Genomic DNA, 22,435 nt, shown 5'->3' with positions numbered 1-22,435 from the left:
CTTGTTACTCATCTCTTCAGTAATTTTTAATTGAACACCTACGATATCATCATAGTTTTAGATGGCTGGGATATCAAACAAACAAACAAACAAAACCACCTCACTGCCAACCAGTTGATTTCAACTCATATGGACCCTGCAGGAGAGGGTAGAACTGCGGCCTGTGGGTTTCTGAGAGTGTAATTCTTTATGGGAGTAGAAAGCCTCATCGCTTCCTGAGGAGCAGCTGGTGGTTTCCAACTGCACACAACGGCTGTGCCATCCGGTAGTTATCAAAAGAGACCAAGTCTCTGACTTCATGCAGACTCCCGGATCAGGTTGGGAGGTGGCTGTGTTATTAACGCTCATCAGAGAGGCTGATTTGGATGAAGTGAGCAATGGTCTGGGGGGAAGAATAGGGGAAAGAAGTCAGGTGCATCACATGAGGGCATAGTGTTTCAGGAAGAGAAAATAGTGAGGGCAAAGCATAAATGTGGAGGTGCGATTGGTATAGTCAAGGAGCGGCAGGGAAGAGCAGCAATGAGAGGGTATCGATGTCTCGGCACCACAGACTGGAGGCCTTTCCCAGGTCCCAATAGTTCTGGGAATTATTCAATGAAAAGCTGAATCTATTTTCTGTGAGCCAAGGTGATCCATGCCATCTAAAATAGATTGCCGATCTCTCCGAAAGGCTTCCCATACTGGCACTGTGACCATCCCAAATTGTTTGGCAACTGTGCAGGCAACATTGGTTTAAAAGAGTTAAAAAGATAAAAATGTCTAGCCTCCACCTAGATTCCTTGGCATACTAGAACGTGGTCAGCTCTTCTCCTATAAACCCACACTCAGTCACTGACCACCATAACTACTAGGGACATTTCAGCACATTTCTGATATCTGAATCCTTTAGGCCTATCCTGATTTATCTTGTGTCTGGGAAGACAGACACATGCCAATTAGCCCAAAAGCTCTTCAAGTGAACTGTGTTGCCCATAATTCAGACTGGGGAGGCTCATATTGCTCAAGTGCCCTGTCTTACACACAGCACTTAATTAGACAGTTGCAGCTTCTTTCCCTGGTGCCTCTGATATATTTAGGATGGGAAATCACATGAGGTTTCCTGCCCATAGTGTATGTTGGCTCGGGCTGGCAAAGTGGTCTCTTTTAAAATACTCAAGAGTTAAAGTCCATACTGCAATAGAATCGGTGAAATGGCTGAGTTGACCCAGAAATTCTTCTGAATGAATGCCTTGGTGATTTGGAGCTCCAAGAGAGCTTCACTGGCCTGGATATCACTGGCTTTGAGAATTCTTGTAATTACATCATTTCTGAGCTCTCCCATGTGCTGGGTGGGCAGACTGAAGCTAAGGAAGTATCAATTAGACCCAAGCAGTTCTTTTCAGCCGCAATAAGAACAACTACAAAAAGAGATGGACTGATAGATGTGAAATTGTATATGCTTCTCAGCTTGGAGAGATCTAATGATAACTTTTGAATGTCTTAAAAAATCTAAAGGGTCTCCTCTGGGATCAACTGTTGTCCTTCAATTTGTCACTCATGTACCCGGCACTAACTGCGTACCAGCTGGGTGCCAGCCATCACACGTTTTATACCTTCCATATTTGGGGATCGATAAAAACAATTATTGTCATCCACAAATAAACAATCAACGTTCCCATGGGGATGATAAGAGAATCTAAATCTCTAATTCAGTTCAATAAGGAAGCTTAAATTAATGCGGCAGAATAATGAGCCGTGCAGGGAAAATACAGGCAAGAGTGTTAGAGGAAGCTATCAATCATTTGTTTCCACTGGCCAAGCTTTGCATCCCACTGCTCCTTGGTAATCAAAATACTTACAATGTGGAAACTACTTAAATTCACTTGCTCATCTCTCGGAAAAAAAATGATGCTGTCAACACCTTGATGTAGCACATGCTTGAAGGCATATAATTTAAAATATGATCTTTCGTTTCCTTTATTACCAATAAAATATAAGCTACCTTTACCCTTGATGTTTACCTCTGTTCTTGATGTCTACAGGCCATCATAAGCCACGGGGATTCAATGTCTGTCAAACTATCCTTATTTTCATGAATATCAATATTTTTGGCTGTCAGCATCCTTCATTGGCCCGCATCCCCGATTCTGAGCGTACACTCTCAGTGTCTCTTCACGTGGAAACACATCCATCGTGAAGCATTTTTCTCATATTGTTCGGCAAGCTAGGCCCTTCCACTAAGTGACACTTGCCTTCTCGATGATTTCAGGGGAGGAGCTTTTAAATGGATATATTTACTCTTCAAAAGAAAACTTAGATGACATTGATTTTATTTACTATTTGCAGGAGTCTCCATGACTTATTGAGCATCTTTTGTTCATTCTAAACCCAAGCAACTTACACCCTACAGGGCACTTTCCCCGAATCAGGACTTCTTAAGCTTGACACCACTGATACTTTGGACCAGATCATTCTTTTCCAGAGGGAGTGGAGGCTGTGTCCTGTGCCTTGTAACATGTTTAGCAGCATTTCTGACCTAGAGATCACTACATGCTAATAGTAACTGCCCAACCCCAGTTGTGACAACCGAGTATGTTTCCAAGCATTGTCAGATATCCCCTGACGACAAAATCACTCTCACTGGAGAATCATTGTTCTAGATAGGCATTCATATCGAGGCAGAATAGATATGTAGGCCTGTCAAACATATGTTTAGAGTACATGAATGTGAATTATATGTAACTAAATTTTATGACTATAACTGATATGCCAAGAACTGTAAAACTTGTAAGTTGCTTTTAGAGCAGTGCGTCTCCAACTTTAATGTGCCCAAGAATAGCCCACGAAGGAGTTCAGGGGGTGACAGGCACCATATAGGAAACCCTACAGTCCGCAGTCTGATACTAGATCATCAACACCAGCTACTCCAAGGGAGAAACCTGAGGCTTGCTGCTCCCACAAGGATGTTAAAGCTTCAGAAATGCAGAGAGGCAGTTCCACTGTTTCCCAAACGGTTGCTATGAGCCAGACTTGATTGATGGCAGTTAGAAGAATAACTCTGATTAGTAGCTCTGGGTGAAGCCCAAGAACCTGCATTTTATTGAGCAGCTTCAGGAAATTATGATGTAAATAGTCCATGTGAGGAATCATGTTACAGAAGCATGAGGAAAAAATATAGCTGAAACAATCAAGTTGTACGTAGCTGAGAATGGTTGGGAAAGATGAATAAGAAAAGGGAGCAAAGAAGGAGAATCATGCATAAGGAGAACATCAGTACAGGTCGATGACAGCAGACAAAAAGGAGTGGTCTGTTGGGTAGTATTCTTGGTTGTTCCGTGGTTCTGACCCCTAGTATTATATAGGACATTCAGGGGTTCAAAAATCAAAGTTAATGTAAAGAAGAGAAATTATCCACAACTAAACTCAACTCCTAACCACATCTCTACTGAGCAAGGTCCTTGAGGTTTATCCCGAGTAGGCTTTAGGCCTATAGAAAGAAATACCACCATACCCTTTCCACACTTCGCGTTGGAGAGACTCACCTCTAGAAGCATAAGTATTTAAAACCAACAAACACACTTCATTCATCTGACCTGACTCATGTAACCCTGTCCCTTCCAATAATCTGACAGTGGCTGTGGGAAATGCGCACGCACACATGACAAGTTTCACAGGCTCCTGGGAGGGCAGTGATTCAGCAGATCATGAACAGGATAGAGGAGGAAGGGTGGGTCTCGCGGCTCACCGTGTTCAGGAGAGGTTCAGTGTCTCCCTGTTCCTCTAACCACTTATTTCCATGAGCCTAGACGTGTGTATAGGTCATTTGGCATTCCCACTGCTCTGGTTTCACATGGTAAATATGTACTATCCATTCATCCATTCAAAGTATAGTCCGTATTCTTTGATGTTTTTCTCCAGCATTGTAAGTGCATCAGAAAGTGTGGCAATTTCCCATCCCTGTCAAAGGAATCTTGGATTATCTAGTGTTATTCGGCACACTCTGTGCTCGCGTGGAAGAAATAACAAGATGAACCATAATCTGGGCTTCTTTTGAAGGCCGGGTCACCCGGAGCACACACCAGCATTTTGACTGGTGCTCTCCACTTTGCATTTTTCTGCGTGAAACTGGTAACATGATATCCTCCTTAGTGACTGATGTGGGTTAAGGGCCAACTCCTACACAGAGACCCTGCTTGGTGGGAGAACCTGGAGGAAAATTACTGAGGGGCCCTGAGGAAGTGAAGTGTTTCCAAGGAAAAGTGTGCTCCACTGTGGCCACTGGTTCTCCATGTGTTTGGCAGAAAGCAATTTACTCCAATAATCTAAGACCCATGGGCACAATATGGAGACAAAAGACTCTGTTGGATGCGATGTTCCTCCAGGATTGAACCCTCCCTACAGGTGTGACATAGCCATCAATACCCATTGCCATCAATTGAATTCTGACTCATAGGATCCCCATAAAGAGTGTCTGAGGCTATATGACTTTATGGGACCTCACAGCCTCCTCGTTCTCCCTCAGAGTAGCTGGTGGGATTGAATTATTGACCTTGCAGTTAGAAACCCAACGTTTAACCCACAGTGCCACCCACAGTCCTTCACCTGCATTAACTCACTGAGTTTTCACAGCAATTCCATGAAGTTCCACTGATTAGTAATTCATGTTTTTTGCAGATGAAGAAAGGGAAGCCTAAAAGCTGAGGCTGCAAAGCTAGTTAAAGGCAAATCCAGCACCGCACACAGAGGTGAGATTGCACTCAGTAAGCGCTCTGCCCCAAATAGGTGTTTGCTCAGTAAAACTCCCCTGAAATGTTTGCTGTCGAGTAAGGCACATATTATATTCTTATTCTACTCGAAAACCTAGGAAATGCTAAGGAACTTTTAAAGAATTTCACTATTATTCATTGGGTTGGTGGCCTTAACAGTTCTAGGTTTTGATTTCTTGATTTGTAAAATGGAAATAATAATTAGCTAAACCTTATGGAATTCTTGTGGGGAATAGATGAGTAGAATTATGCATGGGAGTAATTAAAGAGCTTACGAGGAAATACTCAGTACTTGTGTAGGCAACTGTGTTACTTCTGAATGCAGTCTCTTGTTTCCTAGTAGAATATTCACAGATGCATTTTTGGTGACACGTATATTCATCCTGGCTCCTTCTTGAGCCCAGACGTGTTCTTTCTTGACTTCTGAGGAATTCTCTTCCACATCTCACCACATTCCCCTTTCTTCCAAATCCATGTGGATCCTAAAAGCTCAATGGCTTTCTTGGCTCAATGATGGTCACTCCTGGTTTATGCGGGTTCTGAGCCTAGAGGCTGCCGGACCCAGGAATACCAGCTTCTCCTAACCGACTGTCCCCACTCCAGGTCCTCAAGGCCCTAAAGGCTTTCTTCATCCAGCCGAGCAACGTCCTTCCTTCTCTCTTCCTTCATGTCATGTCCACCGGACATCAGGCAGGATTGGCCAAGAGTGAACCGTTATCTCATCTTAAGGCAACCCTGGGAGTTGGCAAATGCATTTGTTCTAGTCCCAAAGCGCAAGGGCCTGGCCTGACCTGGGGAGTCTGCAATGTATCTGGGACAACGCTCAGGTGGGAGCATGGACCAGGACTCCAGGAGCCTCTCGTTATGGAATGAATCCCCGAGAGGCCTTTGGCTCAGATGTTGCTTCTTGAATTCCATTATGCTTATTCGTGCCGTCATGAAGTGATGCAAGCCAGGCCCGAGGCCCTCAAAGCCAACCCCTGAAAGCATACTAATCATTTATCAAAGCCCAAAGGTAGCAAGAGCTTCCAATAATGGAGGTTTATTGGAGAGCATAATATTGGCAGCAGCTTTTGAAATCTGCCACACTCAAGAGTAAGAAGGTAATGAAAAAAATAATTAATCAATATTTCACATCTCGTTTTTACACTATTGGACTTCAGTTCTCTCATCAATATACCACACTGGCAAAATAAATAAAAATATCAAAAGGCATTTCCAGATCCCATCCTCGGGAGAAGGAATACCTGACAGAATACAGATTATTCAATTAAAAATTCTCTCCCCCCTCATTTTATTGGGAAGCACATGGATAATGAAAGAATACATTTAAACCAAGAGATGAGGCAAGGGAAACAGCTGATGGTTCTCAGTAGCACCTCGGGATTCAATCTAAGATTGTGGGCCAGCACAATCTAATATTGTGGAAGCAGCACTCAACGTGTGCAAACAATTGCAGCTGTCCTCGAGTCATATATTTTTGTACATCATTTGGTAGTCGGGAACTATGGAAATGCTCTGGAGTCATATTAACACTGGATATTTGTACGATCGATCAGCAGATTTTTAGGCGGCACCCACTTTCTGCAAAGCAGTCAGCAGAATTCTCAGTCCCGGCTGGAATCATTCACAGATGGACATAAACTTTTCAAATGAATGCAAACATCGTCCTGTGCATGGCAATTCTTAAAGACAGTGCACTGGGTGAAAAGAATCCAGGCCTTCCAAATAATGAGGAATGGCCCCCCGGGAAGTGGAGAAGCCAGTGTATCTTAGAGGAGGACTGTGCTCCTCCCAACCAGCTGATTCGAAAGGCCTGCTCTAATCAGTAGGCACTTGGGCGGTGAATATGATAAATAGCTTTCCTGCCACAGAATCAACAGGACCCTCTGACTAGTGATGAATGCAATGAAATTGTACAAAAGGAACATAATACGAAACCACTGTGTTCTTTTCAAAATGTACATTTAAAAGTAAAATGGCACAGTTCCCAAAGGTATGATTTATGACTGCTGTAGGAACAGAAGATACCACTCACAAAAATTACTTTGTTCGTTCATCTCAGAAATTAAAAGGTTATTTTGTTCTTACCCCCTGAGTTTTAAAGCCCCTTCAATTGGAAATGTTGATTTCTGGGATTTCATTCACTTTCTGAAATGAAAGATCGAATCACAGGAATGGCAGGGAGGGATGATGGAGGCATCCATAGTCCACTTCATTAAAGCAGACAGTCTTCCTTATCCATTCAATATGGATGGGTACCCCTCAAGCCCCAGCCGCAGAAACCTACGTTCCTACAGTATCTTCCAGGGATTCTTTTCATGTTAGGCCGCCCCACTAGCCATCTTGCCTTTTAAATACACTGTGTGCATTTCGATCTATGTCTTTTCCTCTTCCTGTTCAGATTTTTCTCTTCCTGAAATGTTTCACTGACCCCAGCCCCAGTTTCTATTCTTAGAGATCAAGCTTGACTGGAGCTATCAACCACCTACCAGCTCTTCTTGAATCCACTCGGGTTCACAGTGATCCAAGGAAGAATGGAGCTGTGTCCTATATATTTTTCAGCAACTGATCGTTCAGAATTAGATCCTCAGGCCTCTCTTCTGAAGTGTGTCTGGGTCCACTCGATCGATCCATCAACATGTGATTAGCAGTCCAGCGTATGAACCATTTATGCCATGCAGAGGACTCATCATTCCACCTTTCCTCACTCATCCCAGAAAGAACTGTCTGGAAAATAGTGTGAGGGGGCTTCAGAAAGCTCATGGAAAACTGGAGATGATGCTGACTCATAGGGGCCCCCGTGGGATCCTGAGACTGCAGCTGTTGACAGGAGGAGAAAGCCCAGACTTTCTGTGAGGAGCTGCTGATGGTTTGAACTGTCGACCACGTGGATCACAGCCCAACAGATAACCACTACACCACCAAGGCTCCATCAAACCCACCTAGTGGGGCTGTGGGAAAAAGGCCTGGTAATCTGCTTCCCAAAGCAAGGGAATGCTAGGGAGCAGTTTGACTCTACACCACATGGGGTTGCCCCGAATTGCTAACAAGTTTGTTTTGTTTGTTTGCTTCGTGACCAGGAAGAAAAGGAGGAGAGGGAAACATTGTGAAGTAGGGGATGCCTGTTTAATTGGACTGAACATTCTCAGACTGCAAATAACTCCGATCTGCCCCTGCATGCGGAATGGCACTCCGAGCACCATCGGGCCTTATTTACATGTTAGACTCTTGGCTAGAGACACGATGGGTAGGTAACACTGGCTTATGGCTTATTTAGTTTTTGTACATCATGTTTTGAAATATTGGAGCTCTTGATGTTCTGTACTGTTGTTTTTTTTAAGATAAAAGAAATTTATGGATCTGGAAAAAGTATCTTGAGGTAAATTGGTAGAATTATGTTTGTCTTCCTCATTAAGTTCCTCATTAATTCAGAATCGGGAACAAGTATAAACAATATATGGCTACGAATGAAAACAATTAAAATGCATGATGATATAGGATGCACCTAGTCATGCTTATTTGTGTTCGAAACCAGGCTCATGCGCTTCGAGCAGATTCATCTAATATCCCTGTACCACCAAGCAGCCTTCCTCAGTGCACACCTGGAGGCTCGCAAACGGTTCTGTTTAAAACGGCAAGTGTAACCGACTGCGTGTTTGTTTTGTAGTTCACGGATGTGGAAACAGGTAGTGCTGCCGCTTTAAGTATCTGCACCTTCAGAATCACTTGTCAGGTCGGGAAATGCTGAACTCAATGAACTCTAAACCAAGCACGAAATCCACCTAGTAGCGCCTCAGAAACAAAGAGGGCACTGCAGGCACTCCTACAGAGCCCTGGTGGCACAAACAGTGAAGTCCTCAGCCACTGAGAGGTTGGAGGATCGAACCCACCCAGTGGCTCTATGAGAAGCAGACCTGGCAATGGGTCTCCATTAAGATTATAGCCTCCTTCTGGGAAGATGGCGGACGGGGGGACCGCATACTCTGAGAGCTCTTTTGAACAAGGAGGGTTTGGTGCCCAGGTAGCCGAGTGGTAGGAGTCTGATGAGTGAAATATCCCCCCGGACAGCACCCCACCCCCACCCCCACGCCTTTGTCCTCAGCTGAGGCCTCCGTGATCCAGGACCCTATTCGTGGGACATCTCGGGTCACTAGACTGCCGCCATTGCAGCTCGACTACCTACAGCCCCACTCCATCCCCAGACTGGGACCCTGTGCCCAGAGTTGCTTGCCTGCTCTGCTGAGACACCTGAGCGGTGGTGGAACCCCTACAGCAGCTGCCCACCTGTGGGACCCCACTAGGAGAGAAGCTTCCCTTTCCCACCTTCCCCTCTCCACAGGTGGCAGCGATCTACCTGTGGGCCTGAGTCCACCCCTCCATTCATACAAGGCCCAGGTAACTGATCTGCAGGCTACAGGGGACTGCCTGAGCAACACCCACGGGGGACCATCCACCCCCATTGCTGCCTAGACCTCTCCCCGCCACCCCATTTTCCCGGCTAACCACCCCCGTCAGCTTAGGTTCCGATTCACTCCCAGCCCGGTAACCTGCGCTGCGCACTTCCAACTGGCATGGCCTGCAGCCAAAACCCATCCTGCTTCTATCCCCGGCATTGCGTTTCTGCCGCCGGAGTCATTTCAGGCTGGCCTGCGGGACTGCGGGAGTCCTGTGTCCACGGCTCGGCATGGCACGCTAAATCTGCCTACCGCGGGCGCCCCTTCTAGCGCTGACAATGCCGGGCATAACAGTGGGTGCCCCTGCCTATTGGGAGTGCGAGTGACAAAGCTTTGCACTCTTGCCGGAGCGGCTTTGCCCTCCCCGGTGCACTGCGGCAATTCCAGCATTGGGCCACTCCAGGCTCTGAGCCTGCTGCAGCGTATTCCAATGGACTCAATTCATCATACATTAAAAGAAAAAGGCTTGAGGACTGGCTCAGAAAACATAATCCATCAATCTGTTGCCTGCAAGAGACACATCTTAAGTGTACAGACAAGAATATGGTAAGAATAAAGGGTTGGCAGAAAGTTTACCAATCAAATTGTAACTCAAAAAAGAGAGGGGTGGCTATCTTAATCTCCAACAAAATGGACCTCAAGATCCAAAGCATAAAAGGAGACAAAGAGGAACACTACATAATGCTCAAAAGTTCAGTAAACCAAGAAGCATATTGAATATTTATGCTCCTAATAATGGTGCAGCGAATTTCATCAAACTATTACAAATATGAAAAAAGAAATCACAGACTCAACAATCATAGTAGGTGACTTTAACACTCCGCTATCAGAGAAAGATAGATCACTGGGGAAGAAGCTCAGCAAAGAGGCCAGAATGCTAAACAATGTAATTAGGGAACAGGGCCTGATAGATATTTATAGAGCTTTCCATCAAAATGAAAAGATTTCACATTCTTCTCAAGTCCACATGGATCTTTTTCAAGAATAGATCACATGCTGGGACACAAATTCAACCTGAGTAAATTCAAACACATAGATATTATCCAGACATCTTTCTCAGATCACCATGCCATAAATCTGGAGATTAATAAGAGGATTTCCAGAAAAGCAAGGACAACCAATTGGAGGATGAACAACGATCTCCTGCAACATGTATGGGTACAGGCCCAGATTAGATTATTAGGATATAAGAAAGTGTCTAGAAACTAATGAGAATGAGCACACAACACATCAAAACTTATGGGGCACTGCAAAGGCAGTTATCAGAGGTAACTTAATATCATTAAAATGCATCTATGAAAAAGGAAGAGAGGCGTATGACAGATATGTTAACACAAAACCTCCAACAACTAGAACGGAGTCAGAAGAACAACACCCCCTCCAATAGCAAGAGAAACGAAATAATAAAAATCAGGGAAGAGTTAAGCCAGTGGGAAGACAAGAGAACAATGTAAAAGATAAATGCAGCTAAAAGCTGGTTCTATGAAAGAATTAACAAAATTGACAGTCTTCTGGCAAAGCTTACCAAGGATAGAAAGGAGCAAACATCAATAGCCAGGATGAGGGATGAAACAGGGGCAATAACAGACCCCAATGATATTAAAAGGATAATCACAAAGTACTATGAAGGTCTGTAGTCTAATGAATTCAGAAACCTGGAATACATGGATAAATATTTAGAAAAACAGTCTCTCCCTAGATTATTTCAGACAGAGACCAAGAACCTTAACAAAGGGCTTAAGTGGAGAGCAAACGCTTTGAAAATGATAAGGGCAAAGAATGTACAGATGCGCTTTACACAATTGATGTATGTATGGATTGTGATAAGAGTTGTATGAGTCCCCAATAAAATGTTTTTTAAAAAAGAACCTCAACAAATCCATAGCGAAAGAAGAAATAGGGTCATCAAGAACCTACCAACAAAAAAAGCCTCAGGGTCAAATGGCTTCACAGCAGAATTCTAGCAAACATTCAGGGAAGAGTTAACACCAATCCTCCACAAAGTGTTACATAACATAGAAGAGTATGGCAAACTCCCAAACTCATTTTACGAAGCCAGCATTACTTTGATACCCAAACAGGACAAAGACCCCACAGATATAGAGAATTACAGACTGATATCCCTAATGAACACAAATGCAAAAATCCTTAACAAAATATTGGCCAATAGAACACCAACGTATATAAAACATATCAGCCACCACAACCAGGTAGGATTCATCCCAGGAATGCAGGGATGGTTTAACATCCAAAAATCCATCAATATTATGCACCACATCGAGAAGAAAAAGGAGATAGACCATATGATAATATCCATAGATGTATAAAAAACATTTGACAACATCCAACACCCATTCCTAATCAAGACACTCATGAAGATAGAATTGGAAGGTAAGTTACTCAAGCTGATACAAGCTATCTATGAAAAGCCACTGACCAACATCATAGTCAATGGAGAAAAGACAAAAACAATCCCACTGAAAAGGGGTACAAGACAAGGATGTCCCCTGTCCCCACTTCTATTCAATATTGTTTTGGAGGTTCTGGCTAAAAACATAAGACAGCAGAAGGACATCAAAGGGATCCAAATGGGAGAGGAGGAGGTGAAACTATTGCTATTTCCAGACGACATGATCCTGTACATTGAAAACCCCCAAAGCTCCACAGCTGGAGTAATTACAGTGATAGAGGAATATGGAAGAGTGGCAGGATACAAGATCAATAAACAGAAGTCAGTAGGTTTTCTATACATATCGGACAGGACTATGGAAGAAGGGATTAAGAAGGAAGTACCCTTCACAGTAGCTAAGAACAAACTGAAATACCTAGGAATATATTTAACAAAAAATACTAAAGACCTATACAAGGAAAATTATAAGACTCTACTATAGGAAACCAGAAGTGGCCTCCACAAATGGAAGAACCTCCCCTGCTCGTGGATTTGAAGGCTTAACATAGTAAAGATGACAGTCATACCTAAAGCACTTTACAAGTTCAATACTACACCAATTCAAATACTATCAACCTTCTTCAAAGAATTGGAAAAACTGACCACCAATTTCATATAGAGAGGGAAGAAACCTAGAATTATCAGAGAATTCCTCAAGAAGGACACAGTTGAAGGACTCACCTTATCTGTTTTGGATGCCTATTACACAGCTACAGTGGTCAAAACAGAGTGGTACTGGCACAATGACAGACATTCAGTCCAGTGGAAAAGAATACAAAGCCCAAGAATAAAACCATCAGCATATAGACAACTGATCTTCAACAAGGATCCCAAACCATCACGTGGGAAGCAGATGCCCTTTCTAACAAGTGGTGCTGGACACGATGCATATCCACATGTAGAAAGATGAAATAAGACATTCACCTCACCCCGTGCACAAGAATAAACTCAAGGTGGATCACAGACCTAGAAGTTACACCCCAAACCATCAGGACCATCAAGGAGGGAATTGGGACTAACCTCAGAGCACTGGCCCAGGGAGCTCATAGGCTCACTGCAATAGGGAAGGGTACACACACAGGTGAATTGGAAATCGACAAATGGGATTTAATAAGAATAAAGCACCTGTGCACCTTGAAAGACTTCACCAAGAGGGTGACAAGACAACCCACAGACTGGGAGAGGATTTTTAGTAATGACACATCAGACAAAGGGCTCATTACTAAAATCTACAACAGCATCATGACCTGCAAAAAGAAGAAAACAGTTAACCCCCTAAGGAAGTGGGCAAAAGAACTGAAAAGAACTTTCACTAGGGAGAGGACCCATATGGCCAATAAGCATATGAAAAAGTGTTCCAGGTCATGAGCCATAAGAGAAATGCAAATCAAAGCAACCATGAGATACCACCTAACACTCCTGAGGCTAGCTCAAATCAGAAAGCAACAAGTGTTGGAGGGCCTGTGGTGAAGTAGGAACCCTCCTCCACTGCTGGTGGTCGTGTAGATTTGTACAGCCACTGTGGAAAGCAATCTTCAGATACTTAAAGAAAATGGAAATTGATCTAACTTATGACCCAGTCATCCCTCTACTGGGCATATACCGGGTAGAAGCAACAAATAAAACACGACCAGTCATCTGCGCTCCAATGTTTATTGTGGCACAATTCACAATAGCAAAGACTTGGAAACAGCCCAAGTTTCCATTGATAGATCAGTGGATTAGTAAACTCTGGCACATACACACAGTGGAGTACTATGCAGCACTGAAAAGCATGACGATCACATGAAACATGTCGTTTTATGGGAAGAGCTAGAAGGAATCATGTTAAGCTAGGTAAGCCAAACTCAAAAGGACAGGTATAACATGAGTCCCCTGAGATAAGTACAATCAGCACACCAGGAATAGAAGAATAAATACCTATTTTGCAATAAACAGGTGGAAGCATAGATAGTTGGAGGGAGGGAGGGCAGGCTACACCTAGGGAGGTACATGAGAGTCCAACATAAAGAAGGGGAAACGGGGCAGGTGAAGGGAGAAGCGGGGTGGGGAGAAACTAAGTTGATAGCACAGGGGGAACAGGGCACTTACCCACCCAGGGGGAGAGTATTGGTTGTGTCCCCACAGAACTGGAATGTGCATACAGACCCCACCATGACACCCCAAAGCAGGAGGGCAATGTAACGCACAGAGGAATCCACAAAGACACTGGACCATATGCCGGCCCAATCCAGAATTAGCCAGACCCCCACCATGGAAGGGAGTACAACGGAAAATGAAAATAGATCGTCTGGTGTGGGAACGGAACTGACCTACCACACCACACCCAGAAGGGAGCTGAAGCAAAGGAAGGAGGAAGAATGGAGCGGAACACACCTGGGCCCACCAAGCAAGCTCAGAAGACGATAGTCTTGTTCAGAGAGCCCAATGTACAGAGAGGACCATGTAGCCGGCCCCACAGTGAGATGCGATATCCTGTACTGACCCATCAACCTACACGGGACAGCACCAGAGACACAGTGGGGGATATGAGTCTGAGCTGACCCCACCACACTGAGGCAAAACAATGGGGGCGTTCAACGGAGCAGCGGGGAAAGCAGAGCAAGGAGGTCCCGAGGAAGTATAAAGGATGGACATTGGGGCCAGGACATGGCACCCCATCAGACTTGTCTGGAAAACACTTCTAAAGGTTAACAAACAGACCTTGAACTACTAACAATTTTTTGTTGTTGCTTTTTTTGCTGTCTTTTTTTCTCTTCTTTTAAATTTTGGATGTCAGTGGCTTTTTTGTTTGTTAGCTGGGCGGTGTTGCTGCCATTGACGCCATGTTCTTATGTACCACTTTGGTGCTGTCAAAGCCATCCACAATTTTATGCACATATTACTATATCTGCATGACCACCTAGCTAAGATAGAGTGGAGAAACAATTTGAGAGAAAATAATGGGACCAATGGTCCTGGAGGGACATGAGAGTATGGGAGGTAGGGGAAAGGAGGAGGTGTTGGCCAACCCAGGGACAAGGGAACAACAAGTGATTCAAAACCAGTGGCAGTGGGGGAGTGACCAAGGGCAAGGTAACAGAGGAATTGCTGAAATCAGAATGAAGGCTGAACATGGTAGTGGGACAGGAGGAAAGCGTAAGGAAATAGAGGAAAGGAGTAGGAGGCAAAGGGCATACATAGAAGCCTAAATACAGACATGTACATATGTAAATATATTTATGATTATGGGGGAAATAGACTTATGTGCATATATTTATGGGTTCAGTAGTAGGGTAGCAGGTGGCCATTGGGCCTTCTTATATGCATTCCCTTAATAGAAGAGCACCTTGCTCAGCTAAATGGTCATTTCATGATACCCACCTTCCCGACATGATCACTGAAGACAGACGTGTGCATAAGCAAACGTGGTGAAGAAAGCTGATGCTGCCCGGCTATCAAAAAGATATAGCATCTGGGGTCTTAAAGGCTTGATGGCAAACAAGCAGCCATCTAGCTCGGAAGCAACAAAGCCCACAGAGAAGCACCACACAAGCCTGTGTGAACACGAGGTGTTGAAGGGATCAGGTAGCAGACACCAAAAAACAAAAACGGTCATTATGTGCTGAAGATGAATGTGTGCATAAGTAAGTGTGGTGAAGAAGACTGATGGTGCCCGGCTATTGAGAGATATAGCGTATGGGACTTAAAGGCTTGAAAGTAAACAAGCGGCCATCTAGCCCAGAAGCAACAAAGTCCATATAGAAGCAGCACACCAATGTGTGATCATGAAGGGCTGAGGGGACCAGGTTTCAAGCACCAAAGGCGGCAGGGGCGGGGGGAATCATATCATCGTGAATGAGAGGAGCACGTGATGGGGACTCAATGCCCATCTGTAGACAACTGGACATCCCTTACAGAGGGCTAGAGGGGAGGAGATGAGTCACTCAGGATTCAGTGTAGCAATAATGAAACTCACAACCTTCCTCTAGTTTTTAAACACTTCCTCCCCACAACTATCATGATCCCAATTCTACCTTGCAAACCTGGTTAGACCAGAGGATGCAAAGTGGTACAGATGGGAACTGAAAACACAGGGAATCTAGGACAGATGAACACCTCAGGACCAGCAGTGAGAGTGGCGATACCGGGAGGGAAGGGGGGAAGAAAGGGGGAACCGATCACAAGGATCTACATATAACCTCCTCTCTGGGAGATGGGCAACAGAAAAGTGGGTGAAGGGAGATGCTGGGCAGTGTAAGATAATATAAAATAATAATTTATAAATTATTAAGGGTTCATGAGGGAGAGGGGAGTGGGGAGGGAGAGGGAGAGGAAGGGGAAAAGGAAAATGAGGAGCTGATTCCAGGAACCCAAGCAGAAAGTGAATGTTGAGAATGATGAGGGCAATGAATGTATAAGTGTGCTTTACACAATTGATGTTTGTATGGATTGTGATAAGAGTTGTATGAACCCCAATAAAATGACTTTAAAAAAGATTATAGCCTTAAAAAAGGGTCATTCTTTCCTGTCTTATGGGCTGCCTATTAATCTCATTATCAACTAGATGGTCTCTGACAATAATAACTACTGGTACTCTCATACAGAATCTCTAAGTATCTCTGTGGCCCCCCCTGGACCTCTCGTTTTCCTACATGGTCCATCATTTCAAACAGATGAGTTGTTTTGATCGTTTATGTGGGTTCTAGTTTCATGTGATTGAAGGAAACTCTTATAGACCCTCTCCTAATGACCACAGGTTTACTGGCAAACATCTAGCACTGCATTGTCTTATTAACCGGTTTCCCTGAGTGCGGTGTGCTCGTGGAAGGAAGGACTAACTTCCCTTTTCATGGACGTTGGCCTCAGCTATATGACTTGATCTGGAGAATGAAACATAGCAGCAGTGAAGAAAGTCATAGGGCCCAGTAGAGGTTTGGGGAACCTTCACGTGGTTCGAATTTCTTACCTCCTTTCTTCAACTACACAGTAATTGTATGCCACTGATATAGATATATCCAAACAAAAAAACAAACAATAAAACCCAAGCCCACTGTCATCAAGTCAGGTCTGACTTTTAAAGGGTTTCTGAGGCTTCGTCCATCTGTACAGCAGCAGACAATCTGTCTCATCTTTCTCCCGAAGAATGACTGGTGGGTTTCAATCGGCACCCTTGCGGTTAACAGTCTAGTGCTTACCTGACAGGGCTCCCGGTTATACAGAGACACACTCATTATTTTGAAAAAGAAGCACAAGGTAAGTCCTGAAGCCAAGATCAACTTCTTGGATATACTTCGTTCCCCAGACCTGGCTTCCTTCCAGGTCTGAGATTCTATAACCTTTCAATAAGCCTCCTATTTGGCTTGTGCCAGCTGTGGACAACATCTGGCCCTTAAAACCAGGAGTCTGAAGTAAGCTTCTAGGCGGTTTCAAAGGTTTACCATTTGCCTGGTTGATCTCTAAGATTTTTTTTCTAGCAAATGAGTCTATTAAATATTTTAGATATAATTAGGGGCTATCCTTCTGACTAATCCTCAACTCTTATTAACAATTTTTATCTCACCCAAGTTTTATGATTAGGCTTTGGCTATAATGCTTTATTTTTTGCTCTTTCTAACTTACCCTTCTTGGTGTCGGGAAGTCGGGCCCTTCCTAAAATGAAGCAGGTGCCAGCATTTTGCACACTAACTGCCTTTCTCTACCTAAGGCATAGCTTCCTATTCCTCGGCCAAGCTGATACAGATAACTAAAGGAAGGGTGTGCACTGTCTTAGCGTTCTCTTATCAGTTAGTCCTTCTGCGTATACTTTCCTTATGCCTGAAGAGGGGCGGGGAGAAGAAAGATGATAATCACAACGGACTATCTCTAAGCAGATAAAAGGCCGTTTCCTGCCACTTTAATTCTTTGAAACAGATATGAAATGGCTCATCTTCCCTTCGCTTTTGACTTAAGTGGAGCTTGAGTGAACCCTTGCCTTTCCTTGGAGAGCTGTGTGCACAGAGGCAGGCTCAGGTTTGCCTCTGATGAAAACGCTCACTGAGTCCCCTTTCTCTTTTAAATTAACAACCAAGAAATTACACTTAAAAATAAATTCCAAACAACTGAGACTTTCCGTAAGGATTTAAGACCAGATGTGTGCCGGTCCCCTCCCCAAGGTCTCCACGCTTGTGGCCAAGGTCTCTAGTTCCCCTGAGAGCAGAGCTAGGCCAGCCTCCGTCAGAGCCAGAGCAACCAAGCAGACACCAAAGTGAAATTTGGAAAATACAAAGCAGCGCTGACCTTCTTCTCGTTAAGAAAGACTACCTTTGCAGCTACTTCCTGCCTCTCTGAAAGCGATTATCACCTTCCTGACTGAGTTACATGGCTCAATAGTTCCTGAAATAAATTATTTGGAGAAGAATATATATTTTTAATAGGAAAAGCTAAGCTATCTCCCTGTTTGCCCATCTATTAGAAGTGTTTTCATCTGACTCGCTAAAGGAGGGTAATTTAATTAGAGAAGGTCAGAAGCAACAGCTCATGGATGGGTCTCCAGGATTTGAAAAGAATAAACTAAAGAAATGAAAACTTTTCTTTCCAATTGGTTAGTACCTAAGGCTAGAAAGTTCAGAGTCAGTCACTTCAGAGGAGTCCCACATTGGTGCCACAAATAATGCACTTACAACTACTAATGAAAGGTTGGAGGTTCAAGTCCAAACAAAAGCTCCCGAAATAAAAGCCTGGTCATCAACTGCCTAAAACAAACAGTTATTGAAAAACCCACGGAGCACAGTTATCCTCTGACCCATGGGGTCACCAGAAGTCAGGGTCAACTCTATGGCATCTGGTTCCTGGTAACCTAAAGAACATGCCTTTAACACTTGCCATTTGTTCCAATTCACTGACATTACGTGATTAGATCACATTTATAGATCAGAGTAGTGACTTGTCAGCATATCACACCAGGCACGAGTCTAGCTCTCCCATTCTGCCTACCACCGCCCACTCAACTCTGACCCACCAAGACCTGGGACAGTGTCTGAGGCTGTAAATCTTTCTGGGAGCAGATGGTCTCATCTTGACCTTGTGGTTTGCAGTGCAAAGCCAAATCCACTGTGCCACCAGGGACCCATGTTCTTCCCTTCTAAGCCCAGAAAATTCCTAAATTTTTCCACTTCAAACCACCTGCAGTTCAATGACTTCATGCAATCGTCCTTAAAACAATCATAATAAATGGTTTCTTACCTATTGAATGAGCTGTTGCCTTATTAAGGTAGAATTCTCTTCCAATTGAATTTTGCCAGAGAATTGCACTCCCTGCCTCCCCAACCCCCCACCAATCTATTTTTCTCTATATTCTTAAGGTGAAAAGAGGTTTGACAAGAGAAAAAAGTCTTTCTTTGGGCATCTTTACAGATTTTCCAATTGAATTCAATTTCTTGCTTAGTGAAGTGAAGAATTTCTCTCGAGGCAGCGGCTTCCTTAGTGTGATGCTGCCAGGGTGTCAAACCAGTTCATTGGAGTTCTACTCCTTTCTGAGAACTTGCATTTCCATCCCGGATATACTGAATCGAAGTCTATATTTTAACAAGATCTCCATGTGATTCTGGTGTCAGTAAGATTAATCCGAGGATTTTAAGAGTGAAGCCATTTGAAGCATTGGTCGCTACTTGGCTTGGGTCTTGGTGTTATTGCCCTTGACTCTATTCAAATACATGCCTGCAGTGTAGTGCTCTTCCACAGGCATGGAGGCCTGTGACGTTTCCAAAGCAGATGGTCTAGCCAGTCTTCCATGACACTCCTGTATGTGTTCAAACTGCCAATCTTTTGGCTAATAGTGATTAACCATTTGTGCCACCACAGGATTTACAAAACCTTTTTTATGACAATAAATTTGTACCTGGGATGGAGGCTTTCTGTGCACACCTTCCAAAGAATCAGAAGGTCTAGACATAGAACATTTCCCTGTTGACACAATCATTTATCCTGTCAAGCCCAGGGAGGAACGTTGAAAACGTCAAGAAGCGTGCGGAAGTGCATCACTTACAGTGATGCACCGTCTCTCTGCTCTGAGACGAAGTACGAGCTGTGATATCCTTCCTGTGCAGAAGAGATAACTTTCACGTGGCTCTGGACTTCTTCAAACCTAGTCTATGAGTATACGGTTGCACCTCCATTGATTTTCCTACGTGACAATGGCACAGAATGTCAGAAAAGTACATTTCCAGGCCCAATATAATAATAAACAGAACTCTGCAGGAAACAGTGAAAACAGCAGAAAGGACCCATCACTCAGCATATTTGCTTTCACCAGTTGGTGACAATATTTTGCACTCATGTTTTAAAGTCTGAACTTTGGACTAAAAGGGATTGCATAGAATTTACCCCCCACAAAGCTACTGAACCCTACAAGTTGTTGAGTAGCGATGCTGTGGGTCATGAGCAAGATTTGTGAGCTTGCAGCCATCTTGATTCGAATCAACTATATTTAAGTAGAATCACTTTTGTTATACATTTATCATCGCATGTTTTGATGGCTTCCTAGTGTTCGAACAAGAGTTTGGAGTGTTAATTACTATTTGAGTCCTGTTTGGCATTGAATTGACCTCTCCAAGCTTTTTCAGTCATTGTGTAAGATTGATCAGGAGCGACCAGCTGGAAAGTAAATGTCAAGATAATGAATTACAGAATTCTTCTTTTTATGGACTCACAATATTTTCTGTTCTTACTGTGTTATATGGCTTTGTGTAGACTGTCATGTACCTCAAGAATTAAAGTTCATCAGCGTGTAATGCATGGTTAATATTGTTAAAATAAATTAATATACATCTCATCGGAAGTTGGGATAGTTCAATTGTTCCATGTGAAGGATCCATTATTGGGGGTTCAACACGGCAGAAGGACAGGATGACGTCTCCACTCCACTCCTACTTGTATTGATGGTGTTGTCTGTTCTGACTCATAGTGACCCTGTGTACCCCAGAAAGGAACACCGCCAAGGCCTGAGCGCTCTCACAGTCCTCCCTATGTTTGAGGTCTCTGGTGAAGCTACTGTGTCAGTCACCTCATTTAGCAGTTTTCTCCTTTTCACTAGCTCTCTAACGTACAAAGCACGCTGCCCTCCTCCAGGAATTGGTCCCTCCTGATGACAGGTAGAAAGCATATAAGGTAACATCTCACCATTCTTGCTTCTAAGGAGCACAGGAGCTCTCTGATTGAGCTCCTTCAGTGTGTCTCATCTTTACTTACCTCTGCTCAGTCTAAGCACACTGCTGTTGAGGCAGCGACAACTCCGCGCAACTCAGAGGGCAGAGGAGAACTGCTCCATCCAGAGTGACGAGTCATTAGAGAGGGAGGCTGCACAATGTTCTCCCAGGGAGTGTGTGCTGGCTGCATTGGCTTTGAACTGCTAGCCTTTGGGTTAGCTGCTGAGTACTTTAACCACTGCAACACCAGGGTCTCATCAGTCCCACTTTAAGTGTCTGTAATCATGCCAAGATGAAGGAAAGAACTCTATGTTTTGGTTTTGTACAGGGAAAATATAAGGCATGACATTTAGTGAAAGCCTCATCCCAAAACAATGTGGATTGAAGGTTTTCTTTCTTCCTTACAAACAGAAACTCGTGGATGTTGCTGACAGAGTAGTTCCTTCCCTATCAGTACAGCTTGATCCTTTTGCTCCTGGAGTGGAATATTTCTGTCCACTCTCCATTTCCAATTCCAGAAAAAAAACAAAACAAAACCCTTTATTGTCATAAAACTAAAAATACAAACTGGCTGTCACTGAGTCAATTCTGATTCACGGATACACTATAGGACAGGGTAGAACGGCACCTGTGGGTTTAGGAGTCTGTAACTCTTTAAGGAAATAGAAAGCCTCAGCTTTCTCCCAAGGAGAGGCTGGTGGTTTTGAACTGCTGACCTTGAGGTTTGCAGCCTACGGCATCATCTATTACACTACCATGGCTCCAGCTTTGTTGTCATGAGACCCATCTGACTTACTGCAGAGAGCCAGACGTCCTATCCTTGTAGAGCCCTCCTGTTTCCTCACTGTAGCCATCAGGGTCAGCATGCTAACGTCACATGGAACCCTGGCCTTCAGGCTGAGTCTGACTGTGCTTTCCCTGGAGGCACTCTTTCTGGGTCTTCTTCAGCCTTTCCCAAGCTCCATTTCCCCACTTCTCCTCTGCTGGTGGATTCTGATCTTATTGCCCTGAGGGTTTTTGTAGTAATTAAAAGCAAAAGAGATGAACAAAATCATCCTGGGTGATTACAGTGTGGTAGGCAGCCTGGGTTGAAATCACCAGTATGCATGGTAGTGAGATGCTCAGATTCAGCCTGGGAAGCTAATTTAATTCATAATAGAGTGGAACTCAGCTTTTAATAGAATCTTAGAAACTAGCCACCAGTTTAAGGTAAGTTTCTTTTGGAAAATGTGTCCCAATTTATAAAGAGCTACCTTGCAAACTGACTGGAAATGCTGGTGTGAATGAGGGATGCCGACAGGCAGAGGGGCCGCATGAAGCAAATTTACAGCCATCCCTGGTACGCAGCAGGCTGTCAAGGTGCTCGCCCGGTTAAATAACTTTTGGAATGCAGGCTGTCCCCAAGCAGGAAGTCGTGAACATTGGCTTCTCCCCCAGGAATTTTAACCATTTTACAGATGTTTTCTCATTGATCAAATGACAGAGAGGTTTACTGATAGTCTGAGGCATATCCCACATGTCAGAGAGACAGCTCAAATTAACCACTCAAACCTTGTTCAGCTTTATTTGTGGCCCTTGAAATCATGGACTTTGAGAATAAGGTCTGAACACTTTATTCTG

The 22,435-nt window shown here is 43.9% G+C and overlaps 1 protein-coding gene across 2 annotated transcripts in view; it reads right to left on the bottom strand.

Annotated features, from left to right (window-relative positions):
• ST6GALNAC3 (ST6 N-acetylgalactosaminide alpha-2,6-sialyltransferase 3) overlaps positions 1 to 22,435 on the bottom strand; it is a 697,085-nt gene that overhangs the window by 5,252 nt on the left and 669,398 nt on the right. The gene's annotated exons all lie outside the window — the stretch shown is intronic.

Source organism: Tenrec ecaudatus, chromosome 1, assembly GCF_050624435.1.
Source record: "Tenrec ecaudatus isolate mTenEca1 chromosome 1, mTenEca1.hap1, whole genome shotgun sequence".
Classification (NCBI taxonomy): domain Eukaryota; kingdom Metazoa; phylum Chordata; class Mammalia; order Afrosoricida; family Tenrecidae; genus Tenrec; species Tenrec ecaudatus.
The sequence above is the reverse complement of the archived record's forward strand: the minus strand, read 5'-3'. Positions and strand labels throughout refer to the sequence as shown.